The following is a 20,710-nucleotide window of genomic DNA, read 5'->3' on the forward strand; positions in this document are numbered from 1 at the left end:
GATGAAACCATCAAGGTCTCTGCTCTCAAGTCGTTTCCGTTCTAATTGCTTAAACCATACTTGAAGGCTTCTTTTCAAATGAAAAAATAAACCAAGTGAATTTGCTAACTCTGAGCGACTCCGGGGAGTGTGCTGTCTTTCTAGCCGATGTTCCTGCCATCAGTATTTCCCTGTTTATAGCCCTTGTCCAGAGACTCTCCCATGCCTTCTATGTGTGTCTACACATACAGTACACACAGAGGCCATCCACTGTGTGATACTTGAGAGTAACATAGAACCTCCAACCAAAACAGTGCAGACAAATATAATTTGGGGCTCACTCAAGCATAGAGAAGAAGTGAGAGAAACTAACATTTATTGATACTATTGGATAATTACTATTTATTGATTCTATAAAACAAATGTTGTTATATTTTATACATAGGAAAACTGAGATTCAGGATCTCAAAGGGGTTAAATTTTTGGTCCAGAAGAAAAGTATTCCTGAACCCAGATCTGTGAAACCCTGCTCAGAGTCAACCAAGTGTCTAAAAATTCTTGCAAATGGTACTAGGAATGAAATGCTTATTTCTCCTAGGTTCCATTCTAGCCTACTCCACACAGTAAAGCAGGCAGCTTCCAGGCTGAGAACATTTAATCAAGTATGGACAAATGGAGACCCAAAGTTAAAAGTCACCCTTCTGAAGGCTTCTTATCAGCTCCCTTGTATTTCCAGACATGTTTGGGTGTGAGAGAGAGTCATAAACAGAATGAGAAGTTGGATGAGGGGTGATTTTTGTCTTAGTACAGCAACAAACTTTGGCAATGAGTTGACTTTAGTTATGTTCCTGTGTGATCACATAAATAAGAAACCAGCCTTGGGTTGCATTTTTGCAAAGCATTTCTAGGAGCTAGAAAGCACTTTTCACTCTTTCCCATCAAAACATCAGTAGTTTTACTCTGGATAATAACAACTTACAAGTATTTTCAAAACTTGGTTGTTACACTTTAAATTGTTTTATCTGACAAGGAATGCTTTCAGAATAATGTAAGGTTTTAGATAATCTTGTTGGGATATGAGTGTCTGCCCAGAAGGTCACCTGACTGGATGGTTTCTACAGCCTTAGCACTTTCTAAGTTTGTTTTTGTGTAGGATTGGAGCTACAGTAAATTCCAACAGAGGCTACCAATACGATGTGTACTGCAGGGAATGTGAAGAGGCCCAGGATTTGATGATGTCTTTCTGTTATTCTAAAGCAAGGATTCAGCAAACTATGGCCCTTGACCCAAATCTGGCCAATGCTTGTTTTGTTAATAAAGGTGTACCTCAGCTTCTGCTTTATTCACCTGTTGCCTATGCCTGGTTTTGCACTATAGGGACAAAGTTAAGTAGTTGCAATAGATTGTATGGTTTGCAAAACCTAAAATATTTACTCTCTGGTCTTATTCCAAAGTATTCTCACCCTGTAGAAGGAAAACAACATCCTGATCATATCGATGGTGCTGAAATTACTGGTTTAGGGGTAGGTGTTGTGGCACAGTTGGTTAAGCCAGTGGTTGTGATGCCTACATCCCATTTCTGAGTACTTGAGATCAAGTCCCGGTTCTGCTTCTGATCCAGCTTCCTGCTATTGTATATTCTGGGAAGCAGCAGATGATGTCCCAAGTATTTACACCCCTGCTACCCACATGGGAGATCTGAATAGAGTTCCTAGCTCCTGGCTCTGACCTGCCCAAGTCCCAGCTGTTGCAGGCATTTGGGGGAGTGAACCAGTAGATGAAAGATTCTCTTTCTCTCTTTCTGCCTTTCAAGTAAACAAGAATAAACAAACTTTAAACAAAACAAAAATAAATCTGGTTTTTATAAAATTACTAGTTTAATTCACAGGCATGAAATCAGCTAAATCCCATCATTAAAAATGCCACATTTTCAATTTCCATATGACTCTGATGTCCAGAGAATGTCCATTGTCTTCCACCCTGAGTCATCTGCCAAGTACTGAGTCACCCACAGCAACTGAGCAGCTTGAACTTAAACATTCCAGTCATTTTTGGCCAAGGTGGGCTTCTTATATATTGGGTTACACTTTCGTTTTGTACACTTTTTTCATTGAAATGAATATATTTACATATATTTATGTATGTAGTGTCCATTTTATTCAAAGTTAATAAACTATGGATAATACTTCTTGGTATAATGGAAAGAACATTAGAGTTTCCAGTTTAAAAAAAACTGTCTTCTAGTTTTCAAATGAGACTGCAAGGTTACATAGTTGTATAACGGAGTCTCAAATGCTACCGCTCTAAAGTCACTTCATCCTTTCCTCAGAGCTTCCATAGACACAGCTTTGAGACCCAGCAGGGTCAGACAGGACTTACTGGCCTCTTTTTCATATTCCTTTTATTGTGAAGAAATACATTTTACTAGTGTTCGTAAGTACCTCCATAGTGTTGTGCAACCATCACCCCATCTCCAATAACACTTCTCATCTTGTAAAGCCAGACTCTATACACATTAAATAAAAACTCCCCATTCCCCTTTCTCCCAGCCTTTGGAAACCACCATTCCACTTTCTGTCTCCATAGATTTTGACTACTCTAGGAGTCTCATTTCTGGAGAATCATACAGTATCTATCTTTTTGTGATTGACATTTCATTAGCCTAATGCCCTCAAGATACATCCATACTACAGTGTATCACAGAGTAATACAGGCTTTCTGGAATGAATTAGGAAGTTCTCCCCCTTGTTCAATCTCTTGAAGAAGTTTGCTGAGGATTGATGTTGAATGTTTGGTAGAATTCACCCATGAAGCCTTCAGGTGAAGAGCTTTTCTTTGTCAGGAAATTTTTGATTACTGATTGAATCTCTTACTAGTTTAACATCTACTTTCTGTTGCTTCATGCTTTAATCTTGATATGTTTTGTGTTTCTAGGAATTTATCTATTTCATATAAGTTATCCAATTTGTTGCAGTAAAATGGTTCACAGTACTTTCAATATTCTTTTTATGTCTCTAAAATTACTCTTTATGTCCCCATTTTCATTTCTGATTTTGCTAATCTGAGTCTTCTCTATTTGGTTTCTCAATCTAGTTCCCCAAATGTTTGTCATTTTTATATATTTTCAAAGAATTATCTTTATCTCCATTGATTTTTCTCTATTATTTTACTTTAATTTATCTATGCTCTTATTATTTACTTTTTTCTGCAAGTTTTGGGTTTAGATTATTTTTCTAGTTTTGTAAGTTATGAAGTTAGCTTAGTGATTTGGGATCTTTCTTATTTTAATTTTTATTTATTTGAAAGGCAGAAGGATAGAGATCTTTTTTTTAGAAAAAGATATTTATTAATTTGAAAGGCAGAGTTACAGAAAGACAGATGGAGAGACAAAGATAGAGATAGAGTGATTTTCCATCTGCTGGTTCACTCCCCAAATGGCCACAACAGCCAGGGCTGGGCTAGGCCGAAGCAGGAGCCAGGAGTTTCTTCCAGGTCCTCCACATGGGTGCAGGGACCATCCTCCATGGGTGCAGCAGCCATCCTGTGCTGCTTTCTCAGGTAGATTAGCAGTGAGCTGGATCAAAGTGGAGCAGCCAGGAGGTGAACCAACGCCCATGTGGAATGCCAGTGCTACAGGCTGCTGCCTACCCTCCTATATCATAGTGCCGGCCACTGACAGAGGTTTTCCATGGTTGGCTCCTCAAATGCCTGTAATGGTTGAGGCTGGGCCACGCCAAAGCCAGGAGCCCTGAACTCCATCTGGGTCTCCTTTATGGGTGGCAAGAATGTAAGTACTTGAGCTATCATCTGTTGCCTCCCGGAATCACAACAAGCTGGAAACAGCTGGGCAGAGATTTGAACCCAGGCACTAGGATATGGGATATGGATTATCTTAACTGTTGTACCAAACACTTGCCCTGCAATCTTTCATTTTTTAATGTTAGTGCTTATAGCTATAAATCTCCACCTTAGCACTCTTTTTTCTATGTCTGATTAAGTTTGGCTATGTTGTGCTTTCATTTTCATTCACTCTTGGTATTTTGTCATTTCACCTCTGATTTCATCTTTGACTGACTGGTTATTTAAGAGTATGTGATTTAGTTTCTAGAAATTTGTGAATTTTCCAGTTTTACTTCTGCTATTGATCTCTAATGTGACTTCATTGTTGTTGAAGAAGACACTTTTTTTTAAGATTTATTTATTTATTTATTCGAAAGTCAGAGTTAAACAGAGAGAGGAGAGGCAGAGAGAGAGAGAGAGAGAGAGAGATAATGGTCTTCCATCTGATGGTTCACTCCCCAGATGGCCGCAATAGCCGGAGCTGCGCCAATCCAAAGCCAGGAGCCAGGAGCCTCTTCTGGGTCTCCCATGTGGGTGCAGGGGCCCAAGGACTTGAACCATCTTCTACTGCTTTCCCAGGCCATAGCAGAGAGCTGGATCAGAAGTGGAGCAGCCGGGACTAGAACCAGCACCCATATGGGATGCCGGCGCTCAAGCCAGGGTGTTAACCTGCTGTGCCACAGTGCCGGCCCCGAGGAAGACACTTTTTTACAATTCTATATCTGTCCTTTTGACTGTTGATTATATATTTTTTCATAGTATCCTCCAAAGAACAAATTAATAATTTTCTCATAGGCATTAGTTTCTTAAATTACGTAGAAAACAAAGTTCAGAGTTACGGAACAAAGTCAACAATAATATCAGCTTTTAAACTGCTAATTATTTTTCATGTATTCATCTCCCAAATTACATACAGACCAAAAAATGGAATTGCAAACCATTAAACGCTAGCTTTTTAATTATCTGCGTATTTATCTTTATGAGCTCTCTAATTTGAGGTACTGCACACTGTCCTTTCATTTCATAATAAAGAGTCTTTCAGCTTTTTTTTTTTTTTTCTTGGAGAGTAGGTCTAGTGGTGATGACTTCTCTCAGGTTTTGTTTGTTTGGGAATGTCTTCATGTCTCCCTCACTTTTGAAGGACAATTTTGTTGATACGGTATTCTTGGTTGACAGCTTTTTTCTTCTTTTAGCATTTTGAGTAAATATATAGACCACTGCTTTTGGCCTCCAGTTTCCGATGAAAAATCTGATAATCTGACTGAGGATCCCTTGTATATGCTGAGTCATTTCTATGTTGCTGCTTTCAAGATTCTCTCTGTTGTTAACTTTCAGGCATTTGATTAAATGTATCTCAGCGTGCATCTCTAAGTTTGTCTTACTTCAAGTTCATTGAACTTCTTGGGTGTTTATATTCATGTCTTTCATCAAATTTGGGATGTTTTCAGCCATTATTTCTTCAAATATTATCTCCACCCTTTTCTCTTCTCCGTCACACTACCGTGATGTGTCTATTTGATGGTATCCCACAGGTCTCTTATTCACTTTTTTCAATCTTTTTGCTTCTGTCCCTCTGACTCAGTGATTTCCAAATCCTGTCTTCAGTGTCACTACTGCTCCTGCCTGCTCAGATCTGCCTTTGAATCCACTTGGGAATGTCTTATATCAATTATCATGATTTTCAGTTCCACAATTGCTTTTTTATTTATTTTTAGGTTTTACATCTCACTTTTGACATGTGCCTATTAATCATACATCCTGTACTTGATTTTGATTTCTCTACACCCTTCTCCAGTTCTTTTTTTTTTTTTTTTTTTTTTTTTTTGACAGGCAGAGTGGATAGTGAGAGAGAGAGACAGAAAGGTCTTCCTTTTGCCATTGGTTCACCCTCCAATGGCCACTGCAGCCAGCGCATCTTGCTGATCCGAAGCCAGGAGCCAGGTGCTTCTCCTGGTCTCCCATGCGGGTGCAGGGCCCAAGCACTTGGGCCATCCTCCACTGCCTTCCCGGGCCATAGCAGAGAGCTGGCCTGGAAGAGGAGCAACCAGGATAGAATCCGGCGCCCCAACCAGGACTAGAACCCGGTGTGCCGGCGCCGCAAGGCGGAGGATTAGCCTGTTAAGCCACGGCGCAGGCCTCCAGTTCTTTTTAAGACCATTGCTTTAAAGTCTTTATCTAGTGTATCTGCCATTGGCTCTTTTTCAGGGATAGTTTCTGTTTTTTTTTTTTTTCCTTAAATGGCCATATTTCCTGTTTGCTTGCATGCCTTATGATTTTTTTGCTGAAAATTGGACATTTGAATCGAATGCCGCGGTGACTCTGAAAAGCAGAGTCTTCCTCTTCCCCAGGCTTTGCTGCCTTGTGTTAGTGTCTGTGTCTTTGATTGTTGTAGTCTGACTCTGTGCCAAAAGTCAGCATGAGGTATAAACTTAAGGCCTTCCCAGGTCTTTTCTGAGCGTGAGCTTTTCCCTAGGCCTGCACAGTCACTTTCTAATTTTCCTTGTGTATGTAGTTATTTTTGAATGCCCTAGTCTTTAATGCCTGCCTTCCAAAAAGGAAAACAAGAAAAATGAGAGGGGTGAGGGAGATAAAAAGGACTCTGACCCTTTAAAACTGAGAGAAGTCACTTTTTGCAGAGGGGAAGGGCTTGCAACAAAGGGGAGAGGCACACCAACAGTGGCCACCAGCTCTTTCTGGTCCACACCTCTGTGATCAGAACCAGAAATCAATGATAAGGGCACACACTCCTGGCGTTGGGAGGACAGGGTCCTTTTTACCCGCCCTGGCTCCTGCAAGCTGTCTGCAAGCTGCTCTAGGAATCCATGCACAGCTACCTGCTCCTGTGAGGGCTGGCTGCTGCTGTGTTGAGAGCTAAAATTAATTAGAAGGAACCACAATTTATTGTCCATCCCCTCACCTAGAATTTGCACATTTTAATAGACTCCAGAGCTCCCAAACAGTTCCTGGTGCTCCCTACTCTGCCATCTTCTCAGAATCCTATTATTGGTCCCTTTTTGCAGATTATAAAAACTAGTGAGACTTGGAGACATTAGGTGTCTTGCACACAGTCTCACAGTCAACTAGAGATTAAATTCTGAGTTGAACCCTGGCCTCTTGACTTTGAATTTAAATTTTCTCATCTATGTGATACTACCTCAGATTTACCCTTGAGGTCATGAGAACAAAGGTTAAATTAAAACCAGGCCTTTCCTAACCCAAACCAACCCCAGCTTGTCTAAAATGTCCTTTATGCAAACTTGACTCCCATCCAATTCACAACAAATCAAACGTGGTGATCTCCCCCCGAGTCATGGGCTCAGGCTTCAAACTGCACCCACTGACCCCTGCCAGAACGTATGCAAGGTCAGGAGTTCACCACAGACAGGCTGGTATTCTTCTACACAAGAGAATGCTGTAGACTCAGCTTTGGTTTTCTGCATGAATTCTGAAAGCTATATCTTACTCAGGACCTAACATCTTAAATATATTTGCCAGGAAATAAAGAATTTAAAAGGTCAACATAACTTAAGCCAGGGAAAGAGTTTAACAAGGCCAATCCATCTACACATTATCTCACCTTTTCTGTATGTATGAGAGTAACACCTGCTGCAACCAGAAAAAGCCGGCTACCATACTGAATATTGACTTCAAAATATCGTCCAGTGTTTCTTAATTATGCCCAGCATGTTTTTGTTCATCCATTAAGAGGGTCGACTTTAGTAGCCCTCTTACAATATCTAGTTGTCCATGCTTCTGAATAAATATAGGTAAATAGTCTTCCTTCTCATAACTCATTTTGTGAGAAGTCTTTTGGAGGAGGTCACAACAGCGATGCTCTATCTAAAATGAAAGTGTGGGTTTAGTTTTACATTCTTCATTCATGCATTCATTCACAATCTTCCAAACATCCAGATGTTCCTTCAGCCAACATTTGTTAATATAGCCTCTGGGGTAGGCATGTAAGTGAACAAAGACAAAGATGAGGGCCTTGCCCTAAGATAAAGTTGGGTTTGTCCCATGCTTGATTCCCTGAGTCGGTTCATCTCAGAGGGTTCAAAGGCCAGTGAAATAAGAACCTGAGCTTTCTGTCTTTCATGACACCATTTGATAAATCTTTTCCATCATCTTTGCCTTCACCTTATGCCTGCCTTTTTGATACTGGGAAGGAGAGGAGTCTTCTAAACAGAGGTAGATTTGCTGTGAAAGTTAGGCTTCAGTTTCCCTTTTAACTTCCAAGCCTTCCAAGATCCCTGGAGGGGCCCTGACTTAGTGTGTTCTAGATGAGCAAAGAAAGTTTACAAAAAAAAAAAAAAAAAAAAAAGAGGGGGATCCAGTTGCTCCTTATGCATCTCCTGCAGTGAGCGGGGCCTTCAATGAGTGCTCAAACAAGGGCGTGGCACTCTCTGGTTCTGTAATGTTTTTAAGTTTTCGTTGTTTGTGGCTGACCCCACTGCTGCTACCACCCTTTACCCTCCGCTCCACCCTTTGCCTCGCCAGCCAAAAAAACTGAATGAAGCAACTGTCAGGGCCCAGATTAAATTTCTCACCAAGCAGAATCCCCATCCAATTTCTTTTGTACAGACCAGTCTTCTGCACACACGAAGCCTTGGAACATGAAAATGACGAATGGCTTTCCAGCTCAGGAGTCTGCCCTCTCTGTCTTCTGTGTCTTGAGAAGGAGTTTTTAATAATGCAAATCCTGTTCTAGCTTGGATGCAGTTAAGAGTCAATGTGGGAAATTTACCCTGAGACATTTGTAAGCCCTTCTTTAAATTCAAGGCCAGGAGGCCATAACCACTCTGGTGTATCGGGTGACACCCAGCACAAAGGCCTTAAGAAGAATGCTAAGCTCCCCTGAAACTGTTCGTGTTTCTCTGGAGCACAGCCCTGGTTAATGCCATGAGTGAACAGCCCCGCCCTAGCCCTCAGTTCCCTTGAAACCATAGAGGCAGCACTCTGTGGCTTAAATTAAAGGAGGAGAAGCGCTTTGCACAAATTAGCTTTCCTATTGATGTGGTGCATATTACAAAGATCAGTCCTCTTGTTTTTATTCAAATCCATGTGCTGCAATTTTTATTTAATTTAAAACTAAATAAGAGCCAGGATTTGCTAGAAGGAGGGGAAATGCCAAGCCTAATTGAGCCCTGGCAGCCTTCCTGAAACCACTGCGACTTGGGGACTACGGACTCCTGGGCTACAGAGCCACTGTGCAGAGTTGCTGCTCTCTCAGCAGGAGGGAGGCGAGGGAAGTCCCTGGACAGGTTGTAGGAGTGGGTGCTATGTCAGAGAACATTCCTCCTCGAATGTGTTGATTTCTGCTAGACTTTGAAGAAGACATTGAAATCCCATTGTGTCTCATCAGGAAAACCAGGAAGGATTTTAACCAGGAGAATGTGACCACAGGGTATGAATTTATACAAAGCTTCGCGCGTGAGCTCACACAGCCCTAACAGCAGTAGCATCCAGGGCTGCCAGGCTTTGCGCCTAATGTTCACAGCTCGTTCTGTTGTCCACTGGCACTCATTAACATTCAAATCGCTGCTGGGACCAGCGGATTAAAGAAAGCCATAGAAGAAAACTTTAAGTTAAGAAAATTTAGCCATTAAGCATTCATTCCCCCCCCCCCCCTCACCGTGTGGTGAAAAGGCTGCTGTTTACCATTCGGATTTTGTAGAACACTATGTCCTACAGTGCACAGAACACCAGCGTTTGTTCTATAGAAGGAGAGCTTACGAACCTCTGCCAAGACATAGACCTCCTTTCCCAGAGTCTTTTCAGTAAGCCCCCAATCAAGCCATGATCAGAATCCAATCTGAGAGTTTGACCCAAAAATGTTCTTATCCAGCTGGTCTATCAATGATATACGGGAGGGAACATTCATGGAATTCATGAAAGTGAAGAGTGAAGGTCATTGTTTAGGCAGTGCCTAAACAGGAATCTGTGTCCGTGACATTCAAGGCTCGTGGAACTCCAGTAGGCTGCCAAGATTGTTCCAGAACTACTAGCAATCACCGTATCTTGACCCTTGAGACCCAAGAGTGTTGTCCTCAGACAACAGCTTTGGTATCCCTTGGGAGGTCCCTATAATACTGAGTAAAAATCTGCATTCTACCCAGGTCCCCAGGTAGCTCATGCGCATGTGTAAGCTGGGGAAGCATGTCCCAGAACATAATCACCATTCTTCGTCTCTGTTCTGAACTTCTTGCTTTAATCCATTCCTCCCACCTCATTCTGTTTTGCTTTAGACCCTCCTAGATGCCAGTCTTGCCTCTTGTTCTTCCATTTGCCATCTGATCAGCATAGCACTGTTTATCTCGTTATTGAATTCCTTCCAGTTCCTTTAGTATGCTGAGATCTTCCCCCATTCACTCATTCTGTCCTTCTGCCTGGAACCCTTTGCACATCCACCCACCTCCACTCTCTTACTCAGTAATTCCTTTTATTATCTCCCATCTCAGCTTAGGCATCTCATCCTATTAGAAGCCTTTGGAACTCCTCTGTCTGGATTGGTGACTCCAGTTTCCATAGCACCCAGTACTTCTCTGCTAGCAGTCATCACATTCTTTCATGATTTTCAGTGTGTCTGTCTGGGAATAACATGAGGACGAAATGCTTTCCTTTACACATCAGCACCCAGCCCAGTACCTGAAAACTGGGTAGCCTTCCACAAGTATTTGGTGGATGAATGGGTGAATGAATGAATGACGTGCAACACTGTCTACCCAGTACTCATTCATACAGCCACTTCAGGACTATCCTGTTCTGTCTGTCAGCTCTGGGAACTTTCTGTACCAGAATTGGCCTCATAGGCTGTTGTAAGACCAGATGTGCGAGCTCCCTAGGTAGAAGCTAGGCAATGATTTTTAGGGCAAGAGATCAACAAATATAACTTTTTTCTTTTAATAAAAGGAAACATTTTTCACCTACTCACATTGGGTTTATAAAGCCAATGTTGATAATTAAATTTTGGTCATGCTTCCTAAAAAGTAGCATGTTGACTTAAGAATATTTTTCAAGTCTTCACTTGCTTTGTGTTGGAGGGGATGTATTAGTTTCCCTATTAAAAGACTGAGATTTCTTTTTAAATCCTGGAACATTTACATGGACTATGTGATTTGACTCAAGAATCAGGCAAAAGCTTAAGAAAAATATTTCTTTAAATATACATGGAAGAATAAGGAATATGTGAGTCTGAGCTCCTCTAAGAGTGACCTTTCTTTCCCTCTCTGTCCCCTGTTCACACTTCCATAGAGTGAGGCAGCCAATTAGATACCATCAGACTACCATGAGTTCCCTGTCCAGCCACCTGTTGGCAGCCCTCCTGCCCAGAATCCAGTGTATTCTCACCCTCCCAGGCAACATCCTATGCAAAGAATTAGGCCACTGACTATTCCTTACCCATCCCAGTCCATTAACCAGATAATGGGACACAGGGTCACAACTTTTCCTCCATCAGAGGAGATGAACTTCCACCAAGCCCCCATTGCTCTCAGGTGGTGCCTGCTGTGGGCCTGGGGCAGGCATCAGTGAGCAAAGAGACTGGAGTACATCTTCTGAGGTCTTCAAATGAGACAGGGTTAATGAGCTTATGCAGGAAATGAGCCACAAAAGTAGTTTAACCAGTGTGTCAAGGAGTCACAGAAAAAGTCATACTGGAAAATGAATAACCATGCATAGCATTGCTACGACAAAGCAGACAAGCAGAGCGGGCCCAAATGAATTGCAGATCCCATTAAGTCCTCCTAGTTTGAAATGCTGAGAGAAAGCAATATGATTATGATGGATTCAGAACATCTGAGAAATAGCTTAGAACGGTGTCTAGGCCATACAGTAGTTTTCTCCTATTATTTTAAGTCAAAGTGTTATCATTCTTCACTTACATCCCAATTAATTTACAAAAAAAAAAAATTACCTGCTCTTGCAATTTTAAGCAGCAAATTAGTTTTGCTATTTGGCACACTACCACACTTTTAAAATAGGAACTATTGTTATGTAAAGTGCAAGGAGGCCTGGCCCAGCTACTTGGAGTGATGTCATTAACCCCTGCCTCTAACATGGGGATAATAATACTCACTTTAGATGCTCAAGGTTGAAAACTAAACTGGAAAATATATTTTTAAATGCTTGGCACAGGGACTGTCACCTAAGAGATACTGCAAATGAGAATTCCCTTTCTTCACCGCTGGTGACAGGACTGCATCAGTGTTGTCACAGAGAGGGGAACTGTAGCTCACAAGTGTCCCCAGGAACACATTCTAGCGGACACTGGGGTTTGCATTCTAGAGAAGGGTTGGCAGCCCAGCCCCGGGGGGGGGGGGGGGGGGGGGGAACAGTCGGAGACAGAGGCAGGGCAAGGGAGACCTACCTGCAGAAGACCATGCCTGTGGGTCCTCCTTCCATTCCTCCCTTCAATTAAGGACAGTTTTTGATATTCTATTTTCAGTTCCAATGGTGACTTAACTCCCAACACATCTGTATGAACCAAATTGTCACTCAAAGTAACTGGTTTTGTAAGACAAAAATATTGTGTCCCTCTCCCCTGCAGAACAGATTGCCACGTATGAAATGTCACGGTCTACTTAGACATTGACTTACTGAGTGTGAGAAAGTGGCATGGCTAGGAGGGGACCAGACCCTGCTAGAAGTTGGAGTAATGCAGCCAGCGAGAGCAGGCCAGCTTCTACAGGACACCAAGTCATGAAAGGCCAAGATTCAGAATGCTTGTCACCTCCCCTTGCGTTTCAGGGACAAGAGTACAGGAAAACAAATGCCTTTACCATTTTATTCAGGTATTTTCCATGTTCAGTTAGGTTTTCCAGGATGTCCACAGTGAACAAATATCTGACTGACAGTTTTAACCAAATTAACCTGTCCACTGAGGCAAACAAATGAACTGCACTATTTTCCCCTATTTTCTGCCTGAATTTACTAACTAATTGCTTACTCATTTTGGCATGAGATAGGAAAAAACCTTAGAAAACCATCAACAAAAGCAAACCAAGTTTAAAAAAATGAGTCTATCTGTGCCAGGCCCAAATCCTTCTAATTCTGCCCTCGGGTTCTGTGGATAGAATTCAAAAGAAGTCAATAAGATTGACTCAAATAAGTTATGTGTGCAAATGAGCGAGAAGCAGTTCCATTTAAAAATGCCTTGTGCTAAATATCCATAGGGCCGTTAAGTAATTTAGGAATTTTCAGCATTCGCTCTGCTGTCTTGGGGATATTCAAATACCATCTGGTCAACCAGCTCCATCACAAACCAACACAACCTCTACAACTAGGCAGAAGCCCCAGCCCCCAGCCTCTCACTACTTTTGCCAGGAAGGCTGTGCCAGATGCACCAGGAACCCCCTAGGACCCAAGGTGCCTCCAGGAGAGAAGGAGAGGAGACACCAGGGCAAGTCTCTGCCCGTAAGCTACAGCCCTTCCCTCCCCCTACCAGTATCCAGGCCACCATCACCGTCCAGCTCCCCACATCAGCCTGTACTTTCTTGAAGCTGTACTGAATTCCACAAGTCAACAGGAAAGCAGGAGTGTTACTGTGGGGTTTTGTTTTTTTTTTTTTTTTTTTTTTTTTTTTTGACAGGCAGAGTGGATAGTGAGAGAGAGAGACACAGAGAGAAAGGTCCTCCTTTTCCGTTGGTTCACTCCCCAATGGCCGCTGCGGCCGGCGCACCACGCCGATCCGAAGGCAGGAGCCAGGTGCCTCTCCTGGTCTCCCATGCGGGTGCAGGGCCCAAGCACTTGGGCCATCCTCCACTGCACTCCCAGGCCACAGCAGAGAGCTGGCCTGGAAGAGGGGCAACCAGGATAGAATCCGGCGCCCTGACCGGGACTAGAACCCAGGTGCCGGCGCCGCAGGCGGAGGATTAGCCTATTGAGCCGCGGCGCCAGCCAGGAGTGTTACTGTGAAACGCCCTCCACTCCTCTCAGGCAGGGCTGTAGCTAGACCTAGCCTTCCTCAACAGATATCTTCCGAGTTTCTTTCTTCCTGGCATAAAGCTCATTGTGGCTGCCGGAGAAAAAGGGAGTTTGGACATGCAGATCATTGTAGGTTAGGGTTGCTGCAGGGCGGCAGGCAGGGAGGGAGGCTGGGAAGAGAAAAATGAAGGCCTCAGAAGCCCTTGATGCTGGAGAAATCAAAGAGCAAGAGCAACGGCAGAGAGAGTTGGGGAGAGGCTAAAGAGTTGGGCAAGAAGCTAAGCACCTTTTTGAAAATCTTGTCTGGAAGGGGTACTGCTCCTCCACCTGGTTGTTCAGCTGTAACCAGGTCCTTTTGTCTGATGACTTTGTAACTCCCTAAAGATGAAGATTCTGTAAATGATGCGCCAGCAGGATTGGCATCACCTGGCAACTTGCTAGAAGCACAGATCCTCTGGCCTGTTCCATATCTCCTGGGTCAGGCACTCCGGGAGTGCAGCCCAGCCTTCAGAGGTTGGGCAAGTCTTACAGGTTGACTCTGAGGTAGCTAGAGTTTGGGAATCACTTCCTGATTTGTGTTCAGCCAGTGGAGGGGGGTGGTGTGTGTGTGAGATGTATTTATGTAGTTATAGCAGTACACCATGGACCAAATAAGAATAAGCTTTTGCCAACACAGCTCTCTGCAGTAGGAATATTGCTATCTTTTTTTTAAAGGTTTATTTTATTTATTTGAAAGACAGAGTTACTGAGAGAGGTAGAGAGAGAGAGAGAGAGAGAGATCTTCCATCTGTTGGTTCACTCCCCAGATGATCTCAACGGCCAGAGCTGTGCCGATCCGAAGCCAGGAGCCAGGAGTTTCTTCCGGGTCTCCCATGTGGATGCAGGGGCCCAAGGACTTGGGCCATCTTCTACTGCTATCCCAGGCCACAGCAGAGAGCTGGATTGGAAGAGGAGCAGCTGGGACTAGAACTGGCGCCCATATGGGATGCCAGCGCTTCAGGCCAGGGCATTAACCCATTGCGCCACAGCGCCGGCCCCAGGAATATTGCCGTCTTTTATGACTTTGCTCCAATGAGAAAAAACAGTTCCAGGTCTGAACTAGGGTTGATCAATCCCCGTAACTATTGACATTTGAGGAAGGACAATTCTTTGTTTCAGAGAGTGCCTTGTACATCACAGGATGTTTAGCAACATCCCTAGCCCCTCACTTCTAGATAACAATAGCACCTTCAACCCCTACCCTTGCAGGCAGCCATGGATGATTCCAGACAGTGCCAGATATTCCCTTATGAGCAAAATCACCCAGGTGGAGAACCACTGGTTTAAGCAGGAAATTTATAAATCGACCTTTGAAACACAACCCGGCCAAGTACTAGGAGCTGCTCTCAGAATGTTGATTTTCTCCAGTTAGCCTTTCTCTTGAAACCTTCTGTTGAAGAGTTCAGCGAGTAGTAAGGATTCTTCCGCAGTTTACTACCACACTCACCTTACCTACATAAAAATGAACTTCCTGAGCTGGAGGCAGAGCTGAGACAGAGCTGATCCTATTTACAGTTACACTTCCTGGCTGCCCAGGGCTTCCAAAAACAAACTTCATTATATATATATATATATATATATATATATATATATATATATATATATATATATGGCACTGAAGTTATGTTACATTCCTTCTCAATAGCCTTAAGTTTAAATGATTCAAGTTCAGGAAGAAAAATGAAGGAAAGAATGTTCTGCTTGTCTAACACAGACTTAGTTACCAGAAAAACTCAATTTATTTTTGAATGAAGGTTTTTCTACTGAAAACAATCTGTTGGCTTCACTTCCATGTGATAAAATGATGTTGAACTGAAAATGGAGCCATGTAGCAAGGTTGCACTATCCTAGAAAATGTGTTTTGCGACAAGACTAACATTTTTGCTGGAAGTAGTTACCCTCTGCAAAGTCATGGGACTTTAGCAAGGGTAAAAGCAAGACGGAAGTCCACTTTAGACCCCAACAGCCTTGATTTGCCAGACTAATGATAAAGAATGTGTTAAATCTTTGAAATCAACCCCCTCACAGTACTTGGAGTGAAAGGAAAGGAACGGATTGCAATGGATTACATCCCAAACGGGACAACAGGCAGAAAAATAACTCAAAGGACATTTCTTTTAAGGGATGGATCAGTTTCTCAGGGACATTTCTGCATCCCTGCCCATCTACTTTTCATTTCCTTCTGGGTTCCAGTTGTGCTTTCAAATGCAAAAATGACCTTTCCTTCATCCACTCATTCATGCATTCATCCAATGCTTAAAGAGTGCCTACCCCAGAGGCCTCAAAGAGGCAAGGGAAGCCACAGAAAATGTGAGGAACCAGGGGCCAGCGCTCACCAAGCTCATGCTCAAGTAGAAAAAGACATCTTAAAGATTAAAAAATAAACATGGTCATTTCAGATGGAGGTAACTGCAGTGAAGGACAAACACAAAGGAGCTGGGTGGAGTGGGGGCTTTGATGGGAAGGTCAGGGCAGCTTTCTGAGGACCGATGTGAGGGAGCAGCCAGGAGAAAGCCTGGGAGAAGCACTTGTGAGGAGGGAGTAGCACCACAGGATGGAGGAGCAGCGAGTACAAAGGCCTTGGGGCAAGAATAAATGTGGCATCTTCCTGCACTTTTCAAGCTCCAAACTATCTGCCCATCTTCCCAGCCTCTCCAGTAACACTTAACTTCTCCTCTGAAGTCTAGTTTTATATCCAACCACCCAATCAACCTCTCCATTTAGAAGACCAACACGTATCTCAGATTTAACATGGCTGGAATCCAATGCTTGAGTGTTTCCTATGCAACCAAACATGCTCTTTTGTCAGCTTTCCTCAGTTCTTCCAGTTGCCCATACCTTGAGTTACCCAATTCTCTCCTTAAACCCCTGTCTGACCTATTGGCAAATATTAGCAACCTTTGCTGTACACCTGCCATGCAGCCACTCTGGCCTGATTTACATTCTCTTCTTGCCTGGGCTAAGGAGTCAGCCTCCTTCCTAGGCTCCTACCTCCAGTTTGTACATCTGTTTTCCATATTAGACCAGAGGTATTCTTTTAAAAAAGGAACAGATCATATCATTATTTTGCATGAAACCTTCCTAAAGTTTTCCATCTCAAAATAAAATTTGAAAGCCTTGCTATTCAAAAACCTGGCATAATCTGTTTCCATTAGTTCTATGGCGTTATCTCTCAGCACTGCTTCCCACCCCAGCCACTCCAGCCTCCTTGCTGCTGTTTAAACTTGCCAGGCATACCCTTGCCTCAGGGCTCTGCACCTGCTGTATCCAAAGGTGAACAGATGCCTACATGGCTTCTCCCTCTATTAATCTCTTTGCTCAAATGTCACCTAACCAGGGTGGCATTCCTAACTCTAATATCCCACCCCTCACCTAATGTTATCTCTGTCCCTTTACCTTACATAACTAACCAGAAAGCACTTCTCAGATCTGTCTCTCTTGCTGCTAAACCCTGGAGATGGAAAGAATGAATGCATGGATGAATGAATATGTGAATGTCACCATTTCATGTCCAGAGGACCTGAAACCACTGCAATAGTTATATTTAAAAGCATTTACTGGGTTTCATGTTCTGAGTACAATGGAAGATATAAGAACTATGGCAAGGAAGATGTAATTCTAGCCTTTTAAATGATTAAGAGTTGGGGAAAAGAACAGAAAAATTGAACTGCTTCATCTCAGACTATGATTTAATAATACAAGTGGCATGAGCAATATGTTTTATGAGATTTCTAAGAGAGAACAATGTGGCCCAAAGTATCCTGGGAAAACTTCATGAGAGTGGAATGGAGGTAGAGATGTGGCTCAAGTGAGTAAGGTCTGGAGACACCCGGAAGAAAGGCAGAATCCCAGAAGTGACATAAGGGGGTTGGTAGTAGGGTCAACTCACAGGAGCAAGAGTAGCAATTATTTATGGGAAGAGAGGAGACTGCCTTGCTTATGGAGGTTTTCAGTGGAGAAGAGGAAGTCACTGGGAACCGTGGAGTGAGGTTCTGGCTGGAGAATTTCTAACAGACTGTGAGTAGACTTAACAGTTATGCAGCATCATGACCTCATAAAGCTGGGTTTTCAGCGAATCATTCTGAAGGTCAGGGGCTGGATAGTCTGGAAGGAGGAGAGGATGGAGACTGTGAAGCTAAAACTAGTGTCAGTCAAGGGCACAGTCAAGGCGTGTGGTGGGGGCCCTTGAGCCAACAAAGAGCAGTGGGAATAGATCACAGAACTCTTGGCTCTCAACATAAGGCTTTTAGATCTCAATAACAAAGTGGCAGAAACTAAACTTGCAGAAACAAGGACTCAACCATTACATTAAGCTAGGAGATGTCTATCACTTTTCCAAATGTAATCCAGAGTAGCAGTGAAGAATCAGAAAATTCATCCATTCATTAATTTGTTCAACACATATTTATTGATCACTTATTATCGACTGAACATTGCTTTATGTTGTGGATAAACAGGGCTTGTCAATTAAAATATACTGTAGTAAGTGCTCAGATCAGCTAACATGGATTGTGCTAAGATGAACATTAAGGCAGCCTGATTGAGGGCCAGGGGTCGGAGGAGACTTGATAAAGAAAGCATTGCCACAGCTGAGCTCTGAAGATCAGCTGGAATTAAGTGAAGTTTGAGTGAGGGTTATGGGTGAAAGACTTAGAGAGAACTTGGATGAGAAAAAAACGATTCAGACAGTAAACCATTTATGGAGAGGCCTCTGCTACCCTCTCGTTGACTTCAGTGCCTTTCACGCTGCACGTCGGACAGTGGCCACATTCTGAGTCCTTATGAGGTTATGAAGCATAGCAGTTTACCTTCTTCTTCACCTGACTGTGCTTTCGAAGCATCCTTATCACCATTCAGCTCTTAAGAGTCATTTTTGTAGAACCAGGAGCACAGGAAGAGAGGAGCCCAAACGTTCTTATCACTGCGTCCTCACCGCTTCATGGATAAACCTGAGCATGTAGTGAGCACTCAATAAATATTTATAGTTTTTCCTGTTGCTTTGCCTCTTTCCAAAAGAGGCCCTAACAGGTACTTAGTCTTGTGATTTAAATGTAGTTGTGTCTGACCTTCACCTATTCAGAATCTATTTGCAAATTCATAATTGATTAAAAGTTGCAGTTTGCTCTTTAAAGAGAAACAGGAAGCTGCACATTTTCTGCAGCTGGGGTCTCTTGCTAGAAAGCCTTTAGTGGTTCAATAATTTTCTATTGTTGGGAATCGAACATCAACATAATTAACATCAGAATCCCTTAGGGAAGAATCTTAAATGAAACCACATTTAATTGCAGGTAATTCCTTTATTCTCCATGATACTAACTTTCCAATTGAGTATATGAAATATGCCAAAACTCTACAAAATAAATTCATTAAAAATTAAATAGTGTAACCTATCAGTTCCCAAAAGTATAGAATTATTTCAACTGGTTGACCAAAGCAAGGAGAAAAAGAAACATAAATACAAAACATCAAAATACCCTTAAAACAAAATGCATGTTTTGACAAGTTCTATATTTCCTGGGTTTCTAGGGGAAATGTCATATATTCTTTGAAAATAATGTTTTGCTAAATAGGAAATCCTAAGTCAGTATTAATTCTCTTTTTTAGTATTTTGCTGATAGTCTAAATAATTTGTTTCAATCCTAAATTCCTGATTACTCAAATCCATGGTGTTAAGAACTGTATGCACAGAGCCTCTACATAGGCAGTAATCAATACATGTGTATTAAATGAAGCAATGAATGGCCATTGATTTGACATTTATCTAGGCTCTGATTGTGTGAGAAATAATTTGTAGAGTCCTAAAGGATGAATAGGACATAGGCAGTGGTTCATCCTAGCGGAGTTGTGGATTAGCTTCATTTTGTCCGCTCAGCACCCTTGCCATTCTCACAGCCATGTTCCAGAGCTGCCACACCATCTCATGGGAGGCATATGCCATGTGTTCCATGTGTGACCAAGACAATGGACAGCTGATCCTTGCTTTAAAACACCTTGTTCTTTTAGGTGGTCATCATGCCAAGAAGGCATCCTTCTGTCTAGGAGTTTGGCCCTAGCCTTGTTTCTTAACCTGCATGAGGCCAGGGCTGTACTTTTCCATTTTTTTCCCAGAGATCTTTATGTATAAATATAAGGTTGTCCTATAAATATAGAGATCTTTGTATGTAGGCTATATATATTTTCAGAAGTCAGAATAACATATATTTTGGGCATATTTTAAAACCAAGAGCTTGTCCTGTATAGACAACTTTAGGAGCATAGTTATGCTTGTTTAACACAATAACAATACATTATTAAATATACTCAGGAAGATTAATGGTTGCTTGCTTCCTTGCCCTTGATAACCAGCATGAGGGTTTTCAGTGAGCGTGGCATGGTAAATTTTACCTTTTAATGTCTAGCCTTTCCTGCAAAAACTTAAAGTAAAAATCCCCACAAATAGCTGTAGCAATAAGAACCAATACTTAGAGACTCATAACCTCATGTCTAACATCACTTATTTGAGGTAAAGCTGCCTTATTGACACTTGTAGCAATATGAACTTGAAGAAAACAAAAATAATAAAATAATCACCGTCTATTTCTGATTTTATGCTACCTTTTTAAAATATTTATTTATTTATTTGAAATGCAGAGTTACAGAGAGACAGAGGAAGAGAGAGAGAGAGAGGTCTTCCATCCGCCAGTTCACTTCCCAGATGGCCGCAATGGCCAGAGCTGCATCAATCCGAAGCCAGGAGCCAGGAGCTTTTTCTTTGTCTTCCACATGAATGCAGGGGCCCAAGGATTTGGGCCATCTTCTGCTTTCCCAGGTCACAGCAGGGAGCCAGATTGGAAGTGGAGCAGCTGGGACTCGAACCGACGCCCATATGGGATGCCAACAATATAGGTGGCTTTACCCACTCTGCCACAGCGCTGGCCCCTATGCTTTCGTT

The 20,710-nt window shown here is 42.5% G+C and overlaps 1 protein-coding gene across 1 annotated transcript in view; it reads left to right on the forward strand.

Annotated features, from left to right (window-relative positions):
- SLC9A9 (solute carrier family 9 member A9) overlaps positions 1-20,710 on the forward strand; it is a 625,461-nt gene that overhangs the window by 391,303 nt on the left and 213,448 nt on the right. The gene's annotated exons all lie outside the window — the stretch shown is intronic.

Source organism: Lepus europaeus, chromosome 2 (genome assembly GCF_033115175.1).
Source record: "Lepus europaeus isolate LE1 chromosome 2, mLepTim1.pri, whole genome shotgun sequence".
NCBI lineage: Eukaryota > Metazoa > Chordata > Mammalia > Lagomorpha > Leporidae > Lepus > Lepus europaeus.